The 17,969-nt window shown below is 39.5% G+C and overlaps 1 long non-coding RNA gene across 3 annotated transcripts in view; it reads left to right on the forward strand.

Annotated features, from left to right (window-relative positions):
- LOC106507234 (uncharacterized) overlaps positions 1–17,969 on the forward strand; it is a 47,545-nt gene that overhangs the window by 22,450 nt on the left and 7,126 nt on the right. The window contains exons 2-3 of one of the 3 annotated variants that reach the window (XR_014821530.1): positions 10,865–10,945; positions 14,716–16,286. The exons of 1 other annotated variant lie outside the window; for it this stretch is intronic. This is a non-coding gene — a long non-coding RNA (uncharacterized LOC106507234). Of the gene's footprint in view, positions 1–10,864; positions 10,946–14,715; positions 16,287–17,969 lie in introns of those variants that run through there. One more of the 3 variants, XR_014821532.1, reaches the window with a different exon arrangement.

Below are 17,969 nucleotides of genomic sequence, written 5' to 3' on the forward strand. Positions count from 1 at the left end.
GTCTGCGACCTACACCACAGCTCACGGCAACGCCGGATTGTTAACCCACTGAGCAAGGGCAGGGACCGAACCCGCAACCTCATGGTTCCTAGTCGGATTCGTTAACCACTGCGCCACACGGGAACTCCTGAGCTGGGTTTTAAGGGAGGGATAGGAATTCACTGGGTTCGTCGCTGAAGTACATGGGAGCACAGTTTCGTCTCAACAGCAAACACAGTAGCAACCTGAAAATCAACTACACGTCAATTAAGAAAAAAGTGGTTTGAAAGTTCAGCAGGTGCCTGGAATTCTCCTACTTTACAGACATTATCTTAACCTATTAGAACCCATAGACTAGAGGTTTTCTGAAGTAGATGTTGAGTGGAACTGTATTTTGATGTTTGCTTGCCTCAACTCTTTTTTGGACCCTTTTATTATTTATTATTTTTGTGCATGGTGTGAGGGTATGTTCCAGTTTCATTTATTTGCATGCAGCTGTCCAGTTTTAGCAGCACTACTTGCTGAAAAGACTGTCTTTTTCCCGTTTTATATGCTTGCCTCCTTTGTTGAAGCTTAATTGACCATAGGTGTTTGGGTTTATTTCTGGATTCTCTATTCTGTTCCATTGGTCTGTATGTCTGTTCTGGTACCAGTACCACACTGTCTTGATAACTTTGGTTTTGTAATAATTGCCTGAAGTCTGGAAGAGTTATGCCTCCTGCTTGGTTTTTGTTCCTCAGGATTGCTTAAAATTGAAGTATAGTTCATTTACAATGTTTTCATTTCTAGTCTATAGCAAAGTGATTCAGTTGAATATGTATGTATTCTTTTTCAGATTCTTTTCTATTGTAGATTATTACAAGATATTGAATATATTTCCATGTGTTATGCAATAAGACCTTGTTGCTTATCTGGTGTATATATAGCAGTTTGTATCTGCTAATCCAAAACTCCTTTCACCCACTTTCCCCTTTGGTAACCATAGGTTTGTTTCTCTGTGAGTCTTTTTTTTAAATAAATTCATTTGTATCATATTTTAGATTCCACATGTGATACTATGATATTTGCTTTTCTCTGACTTACTTCACTTAGTATGATAATCTCTAGGTTTGTCCATGTTGCTCCAAATGGCATTATTTCATTTTTTTTTATAGCTGAGTAATATTCATGTGTGTGTGTGTCTTTATCCATTTTATCCATTCATCTGTTGATGGACATTTAGATTGCTTCCATGTCTTGGCTACTATAAATAGTGCTGTGGTGAACTTTGGGGAGCTTGTATCTTTTTGAATTATAATTTTGTTCAGATACATATCCAGGAGTGGGATTTCTGGATCACATGGTAACTCTAAATGAAGTTTTTAAAGGAATCTCCATATTGTTTTCTGCAGTGGCTACATTAATTTACATTCCCACCAACAGTGTAGGAGGTTTCCCTTTTTTCTATACCTCTCCAGCATTTGTAATCTGTAGACTTTTTGATGATGGCTGTTCTGACTAGAGTGAGGTGATACCTCATTGTAGTTTTGATTTGTATTTTTCTAACAATTAGTGATGTGGAATATCTTTTCATGTGCCTAATGGCCATCTGTATGTCTTTGAAGAAATGAGTATTTAGGTCCTCTGCCCATTTTTTGATTGGGTTAATTGGCTTTTTGGTATTGAGTTTTTTGAGCTGTTTGTACATTTTGGAAATTAAGTCCTTGTTGGTAGCATCATTTGCAAATATTTTCTCCCAGTTGGACCCTTTTATTAATGGCTTAATGGAGGCATTACTTTTCATGCTACCTGTCCATAATGAGGCATTTTATACTTCTTAGCACTGGCATACTTACATATCTCTGTTTTATCAGTTGTCATCTAGCCCACTGTTTGGGCAATTAACCACTCTCCCAGCATGTCCCTTAAATAATAGAATTTTTCAAGTTTGTGTCTTTTCCCTCCAGTAATAATACAGCCCGTTTTTGTTCCCCATGATCCCAACTCAGAGTCACAGCCAGGGTTATGTTGGTTGTTGCTTTTTTAGGACTTCTTGACACTTTGTCAAATGTTGTCTAAATAATGTGGAGCAAAGGAGTGTGATTTTTTTTTAAAGCTCAGAACAAAAACTTCACGTGTCTTCCACGGCAGCCATGTGGTGTACATCAAGTGCCCAGTTTACAAACTCTAATATAGAACATATTTGAAAAGACTCCCAGCTAATCCACACTGAGAATATCTATGTGCTTTTGGGGGATTTTGGCATGGGCGTTTCTTTTCCGGAACAGGTGGTGAAGCTAAATTTGTTTGGTGTGCTTGACATACTTGGAGCCTGATATTAAAAGACTTCAGTGGCTGCAATAAACAGTTCTTCCCTTCTTTGTTTACAGGGAATTAGGACTTTCTCTGGGGTTTTAGATTTCTGCTTCTACCCACGGGCAGGCTGGAAACCATCCTTGGCCTCTATTCTTCCACAGCTGGGCTGATTTGGTTTGGAAGCCTCGGTGCTTGGCTGTGAGATGTGGCCCTTGTTCTGATGTTTGTGTCAAAACTGGATTTAGTGATTCCTTCAGGTTCACAGAAACAAAAAAGAAATTCATACCATTTCTTCACGATCCCCATGTTTACATGAAAGTGCTTCCTTCCAGGGTTTCAAGGTCACAAGGCGATGGGGGAGGGAATGAGGGCACAGGCAGAGGCACTGATACAGAAACATGAGAAGGGTGCCTGGTTGCTGGATTTGAACATCTTTCAGGTCTAAAAGCAGATGGTTGCATTTTTGTTTGTTTTGACTAAATCATATGACTGTCCCCAAATCTGCTTTTGATGGAAAGCAAGCCTTTCCTGCTGAGGAAGAGGGTGGCTTGCTTTGTCAGGGCCTCGGGGTGGGCCAGCCCTGAGTCTTTAAAGTTGTAGATTTTAGACCAATAGCTGTTCATCTTCTCATAGTAGCAGTATGTGAGTGCTGCTGGGAACTGGATGTTAGACACACTTTTGGTGAGCAGGAATGAGAGGTGCCACCACCAAAGCACCTTCATGCTGCCACATTGGACTTCAGCTGGGAAGTGTCACTGGCAAGGTGGTATCTCCATGGATTGTTTATGATGGGTGCTTTTATACAACAAACCTGAATCCAGCCCTTATCTGCAACTGTCAAAATTATATTTGTATAGTTAAGGTTGTTAGAAGGGCCCTCTGTCCTTCCAGCTGTTTTTTGGTATTTTCATTCTCAAGATCCAGAGGGCTGACCTTGGAATGTGAGGTGGTACAGGCTTGTGTAGGCCTCAGATTAGCTTGCATTTAACACCTTCTCTGGGTGCCAGTTTGACCTTTTTTTGGTCTTTTTAATGGCCACACCTATAGCATGTGGAAGTTCCCAGGCTAGGTGTTGAAGCAAAGCTGTAGCTGCCGGCCTAAACCACAGTGATAGCAATGCAAGATCTGAGCTGTATCTGTGACCTGCACCACAGCTTACAGCAAGACTGGATCCTTAATCCACTGAGCAAGGCCAGGGATCAAACCTGCATCCTCCCAGACACTCCATTGGGTTCTTAAACCACTGAGCCACAGTGGGAAATTCCAGCTTGACCTTTCTCTGGTATGCTTTTGCCTTTTGGTTTTTGTGTGCATGATTGTATAGTATATAAGAAATTGGGCATTAGGGAGCTCCCGTCATGGCTCAGTGGTTAACGAATCTGACTAGAAACCATGAGGTTGCGGATTCGATCCCTGGCCTTGCTCAGTGGGTTAAGGATCCGGCATTGCTGTGAGCTGTGGTGTAGGTCGCAGACAAGCTTGGATCCTGCTTTGCTGTGGCTGTGGTGTAGGCCGTTGGCTACAGCTCGGATTAGATCCCTAGCCTGGGAACCTCCATATGCTGTGGAAGCGGCCCTAGAAAAGGCAAAAAAAAAAAAAAAAAAAAAAGAAATTGGGCTTTAGATTGACCCAGATATGGATTCAAATATCAGGCTCTGTTTTTTGAGTTTTTTCTTTTTTAAAAACTTTATCTTTTTAGAGCAGTTTTAGATTTACAACAAAATGCTCTATTGTTTTTTGAGAATGTGACCTGGATAATGAATTAGGACACACATATAGCTGATGTAGCAAAGGACAGAGTATAGCGGTTTCATTAGGTGAGAAGCTTCTATCTGTCATGCATAACAGAGTATATGCTTTAGAGTTGATGGGACCATTTCACGCTATCTGGTTTCTTGTTCTTCTGCCATCTTCCACATACAGCTTCTATCTTTGGTCCAAGATAGTTGCACCAGCTTCCACTACCAAATCTATCCTGGCTTGTAGGAGAGGAAGGCAAGAAGTGAGGGCATGTTCCTTTTAAGGGAACAACCTAGAAATCACTTTAACTCAGAGCCTGTTGCCGAGCATTTAATTGCATGGCTGTTATGTCTGTATTCACCCAAAATTCATATGTTGGGCCCGCTCATATCAGGGAGTGGGGACTTTGGGAGTTTATTTCAGATGATGTCATGAAGTTGGGGTCCTCATGATGGAATTAGTGCTCTTAGAAGAAGAGACCAGAGAGCTTGCTCTCTCTCTCCTCTATGAGGATATAAGACAGCAATCTGCAAGCCAGGGAGAGCCCTCTCACCAGGAACTGTATCAGTGAACACTTCAGTCCTGGACTTCTTAGTCTCCAGAACTGTGCGAAATAAATCTCTGTTGTTTAAGCCAATCAGTCCATGGTATTTTATTAAAACAACTGGAGCTAAGATAATGGGCACACATAGAAGCTGGGAAATGTTGTTTTTAGTCAGGTGGCTATGTGCCCAACTAGACTTGGATGTTTGTTACTAAAATAAGAGGATAATGGGTGTCTGGGAACAAATGTCTTCTTCCAAGGACAAATTATTTACATTTACTGTCTAACCTCCTTCATCTGGAAAGTGAGATTGATCTTAAAGATTTATGAGACTTAGGTGGTGATTATAAAGCTTTTAATGTGGTGTCTGGAACCTAATAACTATTCAGCTAACTACAAGTAAAAGAAAACATGTGGGTTTACTTGGATCCTTCCCATTTGTTAGGGTATAGGGTAGGTTTTATTACATTTTTTTTCTTTAGTTTTTATCTTAAAGCTTTATCCCCAGGAAAAGATTCACTGTATTACAGTGGCCAAGTGATGAGTTCACTTTTTGTATCAATTTAGAGCTTTATCAAGTGGCATAAAAAGATTTGAGGTGTTTGTAAAGGAGACCTTACATTTCCCCCCTTATTCCATCAGGAATTGCCTCATTTGCAGCTTTCATAAGATATGCCATAATTGGGAACTCTAGTTTCTGGGAAATGAGAAGAGAGGTTGATTGCTTATGAATCTCAGAGTCAGAGTATGGTTGCAAGAGTTTTTAAGAAAGAGGGAGCTTCTGGATCCCAGGGAAGGGCACCGTATCCTTTGTCAATTTGTAATGGACACTAATATTCGGTGTCTGATAAAGCTGGGGTCTCATGCTTCTGAGTTGCTCTGATCTCTGGAGTGAAATAATTAGCTGAATCTGAGGGCTTGATGTGAAATCTATGCCTCTTGCCTAACATTTTCATCATTTCGGTTGATGATAAGTTGTCAGCTATGCTCACTACACAAGTTTTGCCTTTAACAATTAAAGATTTATTTTCATTGGACTATGACTCACAAGCCAGACTGTAATACTAGCACAGATTACCAACTCTTGCCTGGATCTGTGGTCTAAGGAAACAAGGGCCCACAGTGGGAGCACACAGGGTGGAGGCAGCTCCACAGACTTGTTCACATGGGAAGGAGCAGTGGAGGGTCAAGGAAGTTCTCCCTAATGCAAGGTATGGACTGACAGCCTCCAAGGCTGCTGTGCAACTTGTAGCTAATTCTGATCTTGCTCTATTGAATTGTGTTCCAAGCTGTGTGATTGTGAAGTAATTTAGTAAGTTGTGTTGGCCATTCTTTAAAAATTGGCATAGACTAGAAACACTAGAATGCATCACAGGTTAATAAGAGAAGCATGTAATATTTATTTTAACTCTGTGTGTGTGTGTGCGCGCACGCGCCTGCACATGCTCAAGCATGATGTAAATGTTTTTCTCACTGACCCATGAGCAGAAAAAGTTTGAAAAGTATTGCTCTAGCATAAGCTGTGCCAGTGTTATCACTGTAGAGCTGGTTTTCTGTGGTTTAATTTTTCTCTGATCCAGTCAGACTGTATTGATGGGGAGGTAGGCAGTTCTGGGTTTTGTAATCTCTGTCTCCCTCATTCACGAGATGGGCTGAAATCATCCTAAAGGCTAAATAGCACAATTGGTTCCATTCCACAAACCATTGTTGACCAGGAACTGCGTACATACAGTGTGCTAGGTGGTGTGGGAAGGACATAAAACCCTTTGCTGCCCCCCAGAGGCTCATAAACTTGTAATGATGAGAACAGATAAAGGCATACACAGATAATTCAACCACGAGACTGACCATAATACTCAATGTCATTAACTTGGATACAAACATCATGAATTATCTTTTGAAATTTAATTTAGATAATTATACTTTTTTTGCTGAGCATCAATTATGTTCTATTAATATTCTTTTGATTTTAGAAGTTTTGAAATTCATTGTAGGCAAAGTTTGCTAAGGTGGAGACTTGGGCAGTGGCAATGGGAATGTAAGTTGGTATCATCTTTTTGGAAAGCAATTGATGGGAAATAATTGGCTTAAAAATACAGTCTTTGCAGGAATTCCACTTCTAGGTATCCTTTAAAAAATGAGATTTGGACAGAGGTTAATGTGCAAAGATATTATTGCAGCTCCATTTCTCTAGAGTAAAAAATTAAAAACTAAAGATTTACAGGAGGAATCTGTGTAAGGGGTATTATCTATTGTTAAAAGTCACATCCTCAAGAAATAGGTCAATACACCGGAAAGTGTTGACATGAATTATTAAATGAAAAAAGCAGGGTCAAATACTTAATATACAGTATTATCACAATTCTAAAAAAAACTATTTGTGTAAAGGGGGAAAAAAAAACCTTAAAGGAAATTCATCAATATGTTAAGTGTTGAAGTCTCTCAACTGTGGCATTTGGTTCATTTTTTGTTCTCTTTCTCAAAAGTTTTCATGTATTTTATATAATATGAGATTTTTGCTTTATAATCATACATCAAAATGCCATTTGATAAAAACTATAGAAATTACATTAATTCTCACATGCCAAATTGAATATGTTATTTTGAGAAGAGACTTTTTTGGACTATAATGACATCTTTTTGGATTTAGTGGGCAGTCCTAATATTTGCCTCCTTCCTTCACTTTGCCAGTAGGAGAATGTTTGCTATGGCAACAGAAATGATTAGGGCAGTCACTTATTTCCTTTCCTAAATTTAACGTTTAAGAAGAATAGAATGTGAAATGTCTTCCAAGTAGTTGGCCCCATCTACATACCCATTTAGATTTCCTGGAGTCCATTCAGACTTAGTCTCCTAGATCAGGACTGACTCGAAGACCTTCACATTCTGTCATAGGACAGAGATGAGCACTTGGACTTGATTATGGACGCATTTGATTCATCTGGGTTATCTATAGTTGCCCTCTTCTCTGGGCATTATTTGTTTATTCAATTTATTGTATAGTTCATTTAATGTTGTGTTAATTTCTGCTCTACAGAGAGAGAGAGTGATGGGGAGGTAGGCTTTTCTTTTTCATTATGGTTTATCTCAGGATATCGAATATAGTTCCCTGTGCTATACAGTAGGACCGTGTTTATCCATTCTTTATCTCATAGTTTGCATCTCCTAATCTACCCTGGGCAACTTTGACCCAAGAGGGACTATACTGCTTTTGAAAGAAGATTTTGTATTGTAATTTTTATCTTGGGAGGGTAAATTCTTTAAAGATAGGAAGTAACACCTGCCAAGTTATTAGCAATTACTGAGCGATTCTTCAGTGTTTCCCCTTAACAGTCCAATGTAATTTCCTTGGATTTTCTCATTTAACTCTAACAATAACCCATCATGTAGTTCCTCTTACTGTCCCTGTTTCATCTGCAAGGCATCTGATGTCTCAAGAGGTTAGGTAATTTGTCTAGAGTTATATCAATACTAGGTGACAGAGCTGAGGCCAGAGTTCATGTTCTTAGACTTGATGCCACTCAGCATTCTTTTGTGTTCCCTTTTCTGCACTCTTGAGATACACCACGACACTGGTGTAGGGGTTAGGTCATTTTAAAACATTCTAATGTCAGAAGAGACATTCTGTCATGACTATTATTATAATGGCAAAATTATTCTGGACTGATTAGGGATGCCAGCTGCCTTCAGGTTCATTCTATTAAAATTAGCTTTGCATATTTCTGCCCATCTACTTGGTGAGACTCATGTTTTAATCTCCTTGCTAATCTAGAAAAAAAAAGTAGGCATTTTATTGCCAGTAAAAATTCTTCTAGGTTTAGTCAAAGCAAGTTGTAATTTCTAGTGCTCCTTGGCTCATTAGTTCTTCCAGATGGTGCCTGTAAACATGGCAGGAACTGCAAATTGTGTGAAGGCCGAAATGTAAATCAAGAAATAAGTATTCATTATAGTTTGTATGACAAATGGAAAGCCTATAAAGCGAAACAGTGCATTGCTCAATCAATTTCATCCCATTACTTTTGGGATCCCCCAGAGACTATTTTCGGAAATGGACTTCCCCGATTTGGTCAAGGTCAGTTGTTGTTACAGTGTTTAGAAGAGTTCTCAGTCTAGCACAGATGTTTGGGGGCATCATAACTCTGTCTTTCTGCTCTTGATCATCTGGAGGCTGATTTTAGTTCTTATTGAAGAACTAAAGGGAGAGAGAAAAATGTTACCTTAAAAATTTGAGGGTTTTTTGAGAAGGAATAGGAGACTGGTTGCAAGAGTTCTCATGCCCACTGTTGTGGATGTGATGTGCCTTGTCCAGATTTCTCCCTCTCTAGGACAGAGGGACTCATTCCACTATCCTGCTGGGACTGTTGATGGCAGGTAACTCTCACCTGAGGCCCATGACCCTGAAGAGATCTTCATGGCCCAAGGTACATGTCTTCTGAGCAGTCCCCATCTATTCGCTAGTTAGTGTGGAAACATAAGGGTCCAGGATCCTCTTCGCACCCTCCATCCCCCTTTTCAACTCAGGACAACTATTAATGGCCACCCCAGCACCTGAGATACTCACAGGGTTGGCTGAGGCCATTGTTGTAACCAAACTGCAGTTCTCTGTTCTGGAAATTTTAAATAATAATTTAGCATCCAACATAGGAAGCAATACCATGAGGAATTCCCCAGTGGCTCAGTGGATTAAGGATTTGGCATTGTCACTGCTATGGCTTGGGTAGCTCCTGTGGTGCAGGTTTGATCCCTGACCCCAGAACTTCTGCATACTGTGGGCTTTCCCCTCCCCCTAGTAAAAATACCATTAAAAAAGGAAGCAACACCATGAAGTGGTAGAAAGGGCACCAGACCAAGAATCAGGAAACCTGGGGTCCAGTGCAAGCTTTGCCACCGTTAAGTTTTAAGATCTCGGATAAGTGGTTTTTCTTGTAGGTTCCTTATTTTTCTTATCTTTCACATGTAAATCCTGGCCTGGATCAGCAAATCTTACCCAGGGATCTCCCTAAGGTGGTGTCTCTTGACTCTGAAACTCTGAAATTGGATGTGCTGTCTCTGTACTTTTGTAGCAAGAGGATCAGAGTTTTTCGTTTTTGTGGCTGAGAGTCGTTTTTGTTTGTAATACATCTATACATTGTGAAAACATTTTCACTTGGTGAGGGATTACATGTCACATCCAAAAGTTGGCCGATACTATCTTACTGAATGGTGAAGGATGTGTGGGACAGAACAGATGAGAATAATAACTTTCCTTGGATTTTCCTGCATGAATCACGTTGATGACCAGGGTCTATGATGGAGATGTCTTATTTTAGGTGGAAGAAAATGGTTGCTGCCATGTTGCAATATTTTGTTATTCCTGTCAGCCTCAGGGTGACGTCTTCGCTTTTCTTGAATGACAGAGTAAGCCAACTGAGTGTCCAGGAACTTGTTATATAAAACTGGACATTTGGTCCTCTAGAACCCAATTCTGATGTTACTGCTTTGGTGCATGATCTTAGATCTCTTGGGGTCTCTCTGTGTCACTGTATTAGGCTCTTTAGTTGTGTCAGTCATGCATCATTGCTTGTGTTTCACTGAAACAGACTTCTCTGAATACCTCAAAAATTTAAATATCCTATTCCCACATCCATCTGGGCTGTTTATTTTTCTAATCTTTGATACTACTGTCCATTAATTTTCCGTTAGTAAATTCATCTAAGGACAGGTATGAATAGTCTTTTCCTTCATATTGTTGAAATGAGATCTAAAGAATATCTAGGAACATATAATTTATTTTTACTGAGCTTGATCCTTTGATCCTTTGGTATTACTTTACAGTGTAAGTTAATAAAGTTATTTCAAAAAATATTCATTAATATAATTTTTTTCTCTAAATTATGAAATCATTTTTTAATAATTTTTATTTTTTCCATTATAGCTGGTTTACAGTGTTCTGTCAATTTTCTACTGTACAGCATTGTGACCCAGTTACACATACATGTATACATTCTTTTTTCTCACATTATCATGCTCCATCATAAGTGACTAGATGTAGCTCTGAGTGCTATACAGCAGGATCTCATTGCTTATCCCTTCCAAAGGCAATAGTTTTCATCTATTAACCCCAAATTCCCAGTCCATCCCACTCTCTCCCCCTCCCCCTCGGCAACCACAAGTCTGTTCTCCATGTCCATGATATGAAATCATTTTTAATGTCTTCTCAGAAGCTGTGGTGAGATGATTGCTGGCAGATTTTAAAAAAAGTTTCTTCTTGAAAAATTCATTAGCTGAATTCCCATTACACTGGCTTTTTTTTTTTTTTTTTTCCAGCATGCCTCAAAATACATCAAAGCAATACTTGAATAAAAAGTGACTGGAAAACTGCCTGTAGAACCAAAGACACCAACAAAAGTATCTACTAGAACTTTTATACTTACTCTGATTACCTGTGGCTATGAGGGATGTTCTTTATATGTATGGGCTCATTAAATCCTCACAACTTCTTCATGAGGTGTTATCCTTATTTTATATACAGTAAGCATTAAATGAACATTTGATTCAGTCCATCACATCTTGTTTCCTTTACCATTAATCAACCTCCAAACATCATGCTGAGGCAATTCTTTCTCTTTCTGTGTCCATCTGTCCATCTGAATTGGTATATTATTCTCTACCTTGCAACTGGCTTGTTTTTTGTAAAATACAACCATGCTCTTGTAATAGGTTTTTTTGTTTGTTTGCAAGTGAGTGAAACCAGTTCAGTGTCTGTTAAGCAAATCACAGCATTTATTGGCCCACATCCTTGGGAATTTCAAGAGATGGGTCTGATTAAAGGCTCAGCTTGATTTAGGGCTTCAAAAATACCCACTGCTGTGTATGTAGGTCACTGGCAGCCCAGGATTCAAACTCTCCCCACTGCACAAAACAGCAAAAGCAAAACATTTTCCCACATAATTTCAGCAGAATGGTCCCAAAGAGGTTCACAGATTTAAACATGAACTAGTCCCTGAAGCTCTTGCCATGTGGATCTTTCTTGGGGGCAGACTGGGCTTGGAGGACAGAGGCAATTCCATACAAACCTCATGAATAGGTCCTGTTATCAGCTGAAGGAGAGAAAGGAGCCATGGAAGGTGAACATAATGGATGTACATGACATCCCAGTTGAAAGTCTTACCACTACGCCCAGCTACCTTTGGATAATTGCCAAACTCCTTAGCATGTTATATATGCTTTGTGTGCCTGTACAGTTTTATTTCTGCCTCTTTTTCTTTGATTGACAACTTATCAAAGGCTTAATTTAAGCAGCGCATCACCACTTTCTTGGAGTCTGTCAAACTAGGCTAGGGATTCCTCGTCTGAGATTCCAGAGCATCCTTCAGAATGCTCCCCTAGCTGGGAACACTTTTTTTTTTTTTTTTTTGTAATTAGTGTTTATCAACTAATCCTCTGCTCAGAAGCTTAAAATATACCCATGCCCTAGCTCTACCCTAGCTCAAGTCTATCAGAGTCTTCAGATGGAAAATGGGAGGACTCTCTCTCTCTCTGTCCATCCATCTGTCTTTCCATCCTACCTACTACCTATCATGTATCTGTCTATCTATCTCATTTTTTTTCTTAAGCTCCCCAAGTGATTCTAAGTTACAGCTAGGATCCTGGACTCCTCCCCCTCCTTCTTCCTGTTTCTAGCTTTTGCATTGAGAGATAGCAAAGCCAGAGTTTAGTTTAAAAAAATAAATAAATACAAACTATTGTCTGTTATTCTAATTGCCCTTAGATGCTTGGAAGCTACCTCAGTGACACTGAGAATATCTGAGTCATTAAAAAATGAGTTACTGTGTCTATTGCTTCCTTCTGCTAGTTCAGCCCAGTCTCTCCTTATACGATGCCCCCAGCCCTGGAGCTGTGCCTTTGGGCCCCTTATAATTGTGTCTCATCAGCACGGCCAGTCAGGGCTACAGTGAACAGAGTCATTTAAGGCGCTTTCTGTAATGTTTCAAACTGTTGTGTTGTTGACATTCGGTGCATGTGTTTGTCATTGACACACAGGCTCCCATTCCAGCTGGAAAGCTTTGCCTTTCATGTCGAAGCTGTTTAAAGGAAACGTTCCTACTTATCTCAAAGCCAGAGAGAATGGAGGGGAGGGAGGAGTTTGTTTGCCCACATCTTAATCGCACTGCATTGTGGGGATGCCAACAGGACTGTTTTCATTTGCTCCCCACAAAGGGAGACTTCTGCTGCTCTTCCGGAGTTTCTGATGGAAGAGTGTTTGTCTTTAATGTCAGGAGGCGAGATAGTGCAGCTGTGTTTATGGTGGGAGTTACCTGTAATTTATGTTCTAACTTAAACATTTGGGAAGATTAGCTGTTTCCTTTAATTTAAAGACCTGAATTCCTTCTTTCTTTTCTTCTTCTTTTTTTTTTTAAGCTCAACTCCTACAAATATTTTAAGTACCAGGAAGGCAGTTGGAAAATCAGGACTTTGGGTGTCTGGTACAGAGTTGGAACTTTTGAAATGACAACATTCTAGAATATGAACATATATTTAATTTTAATCAGGAAAAGCAAATGAGGAAAAATTCCTATAGGTGTTTCTTTTTCTTTTTAGGGCTACATCCATGGCATATGGAGGTTCCCAGGCTAGGGGTTGAATCAGAGTGGTAGCCACCAGCCTATGCCACAGCCACAGCAATGCAGGATCTGAGCCACATATGCAACTTACACCACAGCTCACGGCAGTGCCAGATCCTTAACTCACTGAGTGAGGTCAGGGATGCAACCTGCGTCCTCACTGATGCTAGTCAGATTCGTTAACCACTGAGCCATTACTGGAACTCCATCTAGCTGGCTTTTTATTTTTTTTTTAATTTTTATTTATTTTTTTTATTTTCCCACTGTACAGCAAGGGGGTCAGGTCATCCTTAGATGTATACATTGCAGTTACAGTTTTTTTTCCCCCACCCTTTCTTCTGTTGCGACATGAGTATCTAGACATAGTTCTCAATGCTATTCAGCAGGATCTCCTTATAAATCTATTCTAGGTTGTGTCTGATAAGCCCAATAGCTGGCTTTTTAAATGAAGACAGGACATTGCTTAGGGGATTTGTGAGACTCAAGCTGATCATATCATGTGCCTCCTTCTCACTTACTACTCAGCTCCCTTACTTTTTTTTAATAGTTCATAACATGCTAAATTTTATTATCTTGGAAAACTGTCTTCCAGGGACATTGGAGAAAATAAGCCAGGTCAATACTGCTCAGGTTTGGGGACTGGGAAGAGGAGTGCAGGGGGCAGTAATTGTGGACTGATAGAATCTAATGGAACCTTAAGTGTTTGTTTTCTAAGCACCAAGAGATGGATTCCTCCCCTTGCCTGACCCAGTGAAATATATTTGTTCTCATCTAGAACCTTCAGAAGAAAAACCTATTTGCCCCTCCCCCACCTTTGCTCACCTTTACCTTAGGACCTGTTCTCTAAAAAACTAAACTTCCATTGAAAATTTCACCAGAATCTCCAAAGAAAATTAAAATGTAGCATCACTTATTTATCAATTCAGCAAATGCTTATTAAATGCCCAGTATATGTAGGCATTATGTAGCAAATGAAAAGATGAAATTGAATGCTGCATTTATACAAATGCATTTGATAAATTATGAGGAGTTCCCTGGTGGCCCAGTGGCTAAAGATCTGGCATTGTCATTGCTGTGGCTGAGATCACTGCTGTGGCATGGGTTTGATCCATGGCCAGGAAACTTCTGCATGCCATAGGCATGGATAAAAAACAAAATAAGGCCAAAAAAGTAACCTATATTTTAAAAAAATTATAAAAATAAGACAATTGCTTAATAAATCAGTGGATAGAATTACTACTGGTCACAGACATCAAAAAAGACATAAAGTACTTGGATGTGATCTAGATTTAGTTTGTGGTGTTTTCTTGGTCTATGAATCTTGGGACCGCTTGACAAAAGTCAAAGAGGTTAAACTGGCTAGACTCAGTTTTGTAAGCCTACACTGTCTCATAGTGATACCATTTTCTTTACTAACATTTTCTAAATTCTAAGTGGTAGTCAATTCTACGATTTTCCTGGCAATTGAACGTCAATTTAACTGGTATGTACTTTTCAAAATCTCTGTCTAAACATTGTTTTGATCATTTGTGTTTCTCTAACTTTCCTCTATAGGCTGCACCATCTACAGGGATTGGAGGATTAATACTACAATTTTGTAAACAAGCCATCAACATTATGGAGGCTTACAGTTCTGCAAGAGCCTAGTCAAAGTCAATTTGACTGTTGGGTTCTGAGCTTGAACGGAAGTGTACCTCATCCATATCCTCCCCACAAAAGACTTTCAGAATTGGTGGACAAGTTCCCCTTGGCTACTTAGAAAACATCCACCAAAATGCCTTCCTAGGTTTTATAAGTCCACTTTGAATTTGTTCCCGGGTTATTAAACCTCTTTGTACTGCTAAACACTTTTTTGATAAGCCTAACATTATTTTAAAATAAAGTTAAATAATAATATAATTTATTAAACTAATTATTGATTGTTAGACCCTTAGATTGTTTCTAAATTTTCTTTTTTTGAATAACTTTGTAGTTAATATCTTGGCCAAAAATTTTTGTGTCCTATCTATTTCCTTATAGTACATTCCTAGATGTGCAAATGTTGGGTGAAAGGGTATGCATATTTTTCTCTTTTTTTCCCTTCTGGTTTTGAGATGATTGACATATAGCATTCTGTAAGTTTAACGTGTACAGCATCATGATTTGACTTATTTATATCCTGAAATGATTATCACAGCAAGATTAATCAACATCATCACTTCATATAGATACAAAATTAAATAAAAACAATTTTTCTTGTCATGACCACTCTTAATTTTCATATATAACATAACGTACATGTTACTTATATGTATCATGTTATACATTATCTTCCTAGCACTTACCTTATAACTGAGAGTTTGTACCTTTTGACAACCCCACCTTCATCCAGGTTCTCCTCCCTCAACTCTCTGCTTCTGGGAACCACAGATAGATCTCTTTTTCTGCAGTTTGCTTGTTTTTGTAATATATTTGACCTACAACACTGTCTTAGTTTCTGTTGTACAACATAGTAATTTGATGTTTCTATACATTTCAAAATGATTACCATATATGTCTAGTTATGACATGTCACCATACAAAGGTACTATGTATGTTCCCTACACTGTACATACTATGACCCATTTATTTTATAACTGGAAGTTTGTACCTCTTAATCTCCCTCACTTATTTCTTTTCTCCCCTCAACCACTTCTCCTCTGGCAACTGCAAAAGCAAAATGTGCTTGTATCAAGTATTTTTTTTTTTTTTTTTTCTTCTTAGGGCTGCACCTGAGGCATATGGAAGTTCCCAGGCTAGGGGTTGAATCAGACCTGCAGTGGCTGGCCTATGCCCACAGCCACAGCAACGCTGGATCTGAGCTGCATCTGCAACCTATATTGCAGCTCACAGGAATGCTGGATCCTTTAACCCATTGAGCCAGGGACTGAACCTGCATCCTCATGGATACTAGTCGTGTTCATTACCACTGAGGCGCAACGGGAACTCCTGTATCAAGGCTTTAATGTGGTACCAAATGTTGTACTTACTTGAGATTCTTTTCTCATTTGGCAACTCTGTTTGTTTAATTTGTTAACAGAGTGTGAAACTTTTGTTTTATTAAAAAAATAAATGTTCTCTCGCCAAGAATTGGAAGCATAGCAATATATGAGTTGCAGCATCTAATTAACATCCAAAATTGGTATCTCCACTGGTAATCAATCTTTATCCTTAGGTTTAGCTCAAGTGCTCCAACTCCTTCAGATCAGAAGGTGAATTTCTATTTATTTATTTATTTTAGGGCTGCACCCAAGGCATATGGAAGTTCCCAGGCTAGGGGTGGAATCAGAGCCACAGATGCCGGCCTGCACCAAGCCATAGCAATGTGGGATCGGAGCCACATCTGTGATCTACATTACAGCTCCTTAACCCAGTGATGGAGACCAGGGATCAAACCTGCATCCCCAAGGACACCAGTCGGATTTCCAAGCCCTCCTTTTTCTTTCCAAGCTCTCCTTTTTCTCACCTGTGGTTTTCTGAGAAGTCGAGTTAAGTCCTGTTCTTTCATTTCCCACCAGTCCTGTTCATGCAAGGATGCCTCTGGTGGCTTGGGTTTCTTGAGTGTCCCCAACCCTGTTCTCAGACAAGTCTGTGTCATTGCTCTCACCTTCAGTTACTTTGTCCAGAAACATGTCCTCCAACCCCAGCCCTTCTTATCCACTTGGAAAGTTCCTCCTCATTTTTAGGACTTCAACTAAAGGCTCACCTGTCCGCATGATGCAAGGTGGGCTGATTGCCAAGTGTGCATGAAGCCTTAGATAAGATAAGTTTGTAGTGCCAAGTGAAGAGAAGTGTGACATACAGCTCCCAATTTATGTAGCCAATTTCTTTACTTCTGCCCCTTCTATCACACTATAGTTAGAGTTTATTTTTTTCCTCTGAGAAGTTGGGGGACATGAGCTCTGAGGACTCTTACTGCCACCCCCTTCTGTTTGAAGCCTTCTCTTGCTTCCTGGGCAGGTTCCCAGTCTCTCCTGGACTTACATAGCAGTGTGCACGTGTCTCTCTCAAAATATTCTCTTGTTGTCCTGACAGTTCTCCCTCTACACTTTATTTGCTTACTCTCCTGCAAGCTCTGCAGAGCTTTCTCCAGGTCTTATTCATGTTTATATTTTTTTCTTGGTGCCTAATATATAGAATGTGCTTGATATATGTAAGTTTAGCACTATTAGTCCTCTCTTTGTAGAAATTCTATTTGTAGCCTGCTGCAATTGAGAAATCTGAATTTTACTTTACTTGCATACATTTTATTTTATATGCAACAGTTTCCTTTTCTTTTTTCTTTTTTTGGTCTTTTTAGGGCTGCACTCACAGCATATGGAAGTTCCCAGGGGAGGGGTTGAATTAGAGCTGCAGCTGCCAAGCTACAGCCACAGCAATACCATATCTGAGCCACATCTGAAGCTTATGGCAATGCCAGATCCTTAACCAACTGAGCAAGGCCAGGGATTGAATCTGCATCCTCTTGGATACTAGTTGGGTTTGCTAATGCTGAGCCACAATGGGAACTCCTGTATGCAATAGTTTCTTAATCACACAATACATGTATATTATGAAAAAAGTAGAAAATACTGATAAATAAAAAGATAAGGGAAAGTGTTCTATAGTTGCACATCCTAGAAATGAGCACTGTTAATGTTTGGGCACATATTCTTTCAGAATTTGAAGAAGATGATGGTGAATATTTATTGAGTCCTCACTGTGTGCCAAGCATTGTGCTAAACCTTGACATGGATCTTGCTTAATCCACACATTAACTCTGTGTGAGAGAGATGAATTCTTACTTTCCC

Source organism: Sus scrofa, chromosome 1, assembly GCF_054392235.1.
Source record: "Sus scrofa isolate SSC_HxYL_T2T_F1_AM1 chromosome 1, Sscrofa_HxYL_maternal_Yorkshire_Landrace_v2.0, whole genome shotgun sequence".
In the NCBI taxonomy this organism is placed as follows: domain Eukaryota; kingdom Metazoa; phylum Chordata; class Mammalia; order Artiodactyla; family Suidae; genus Sus; species Sus scrofa.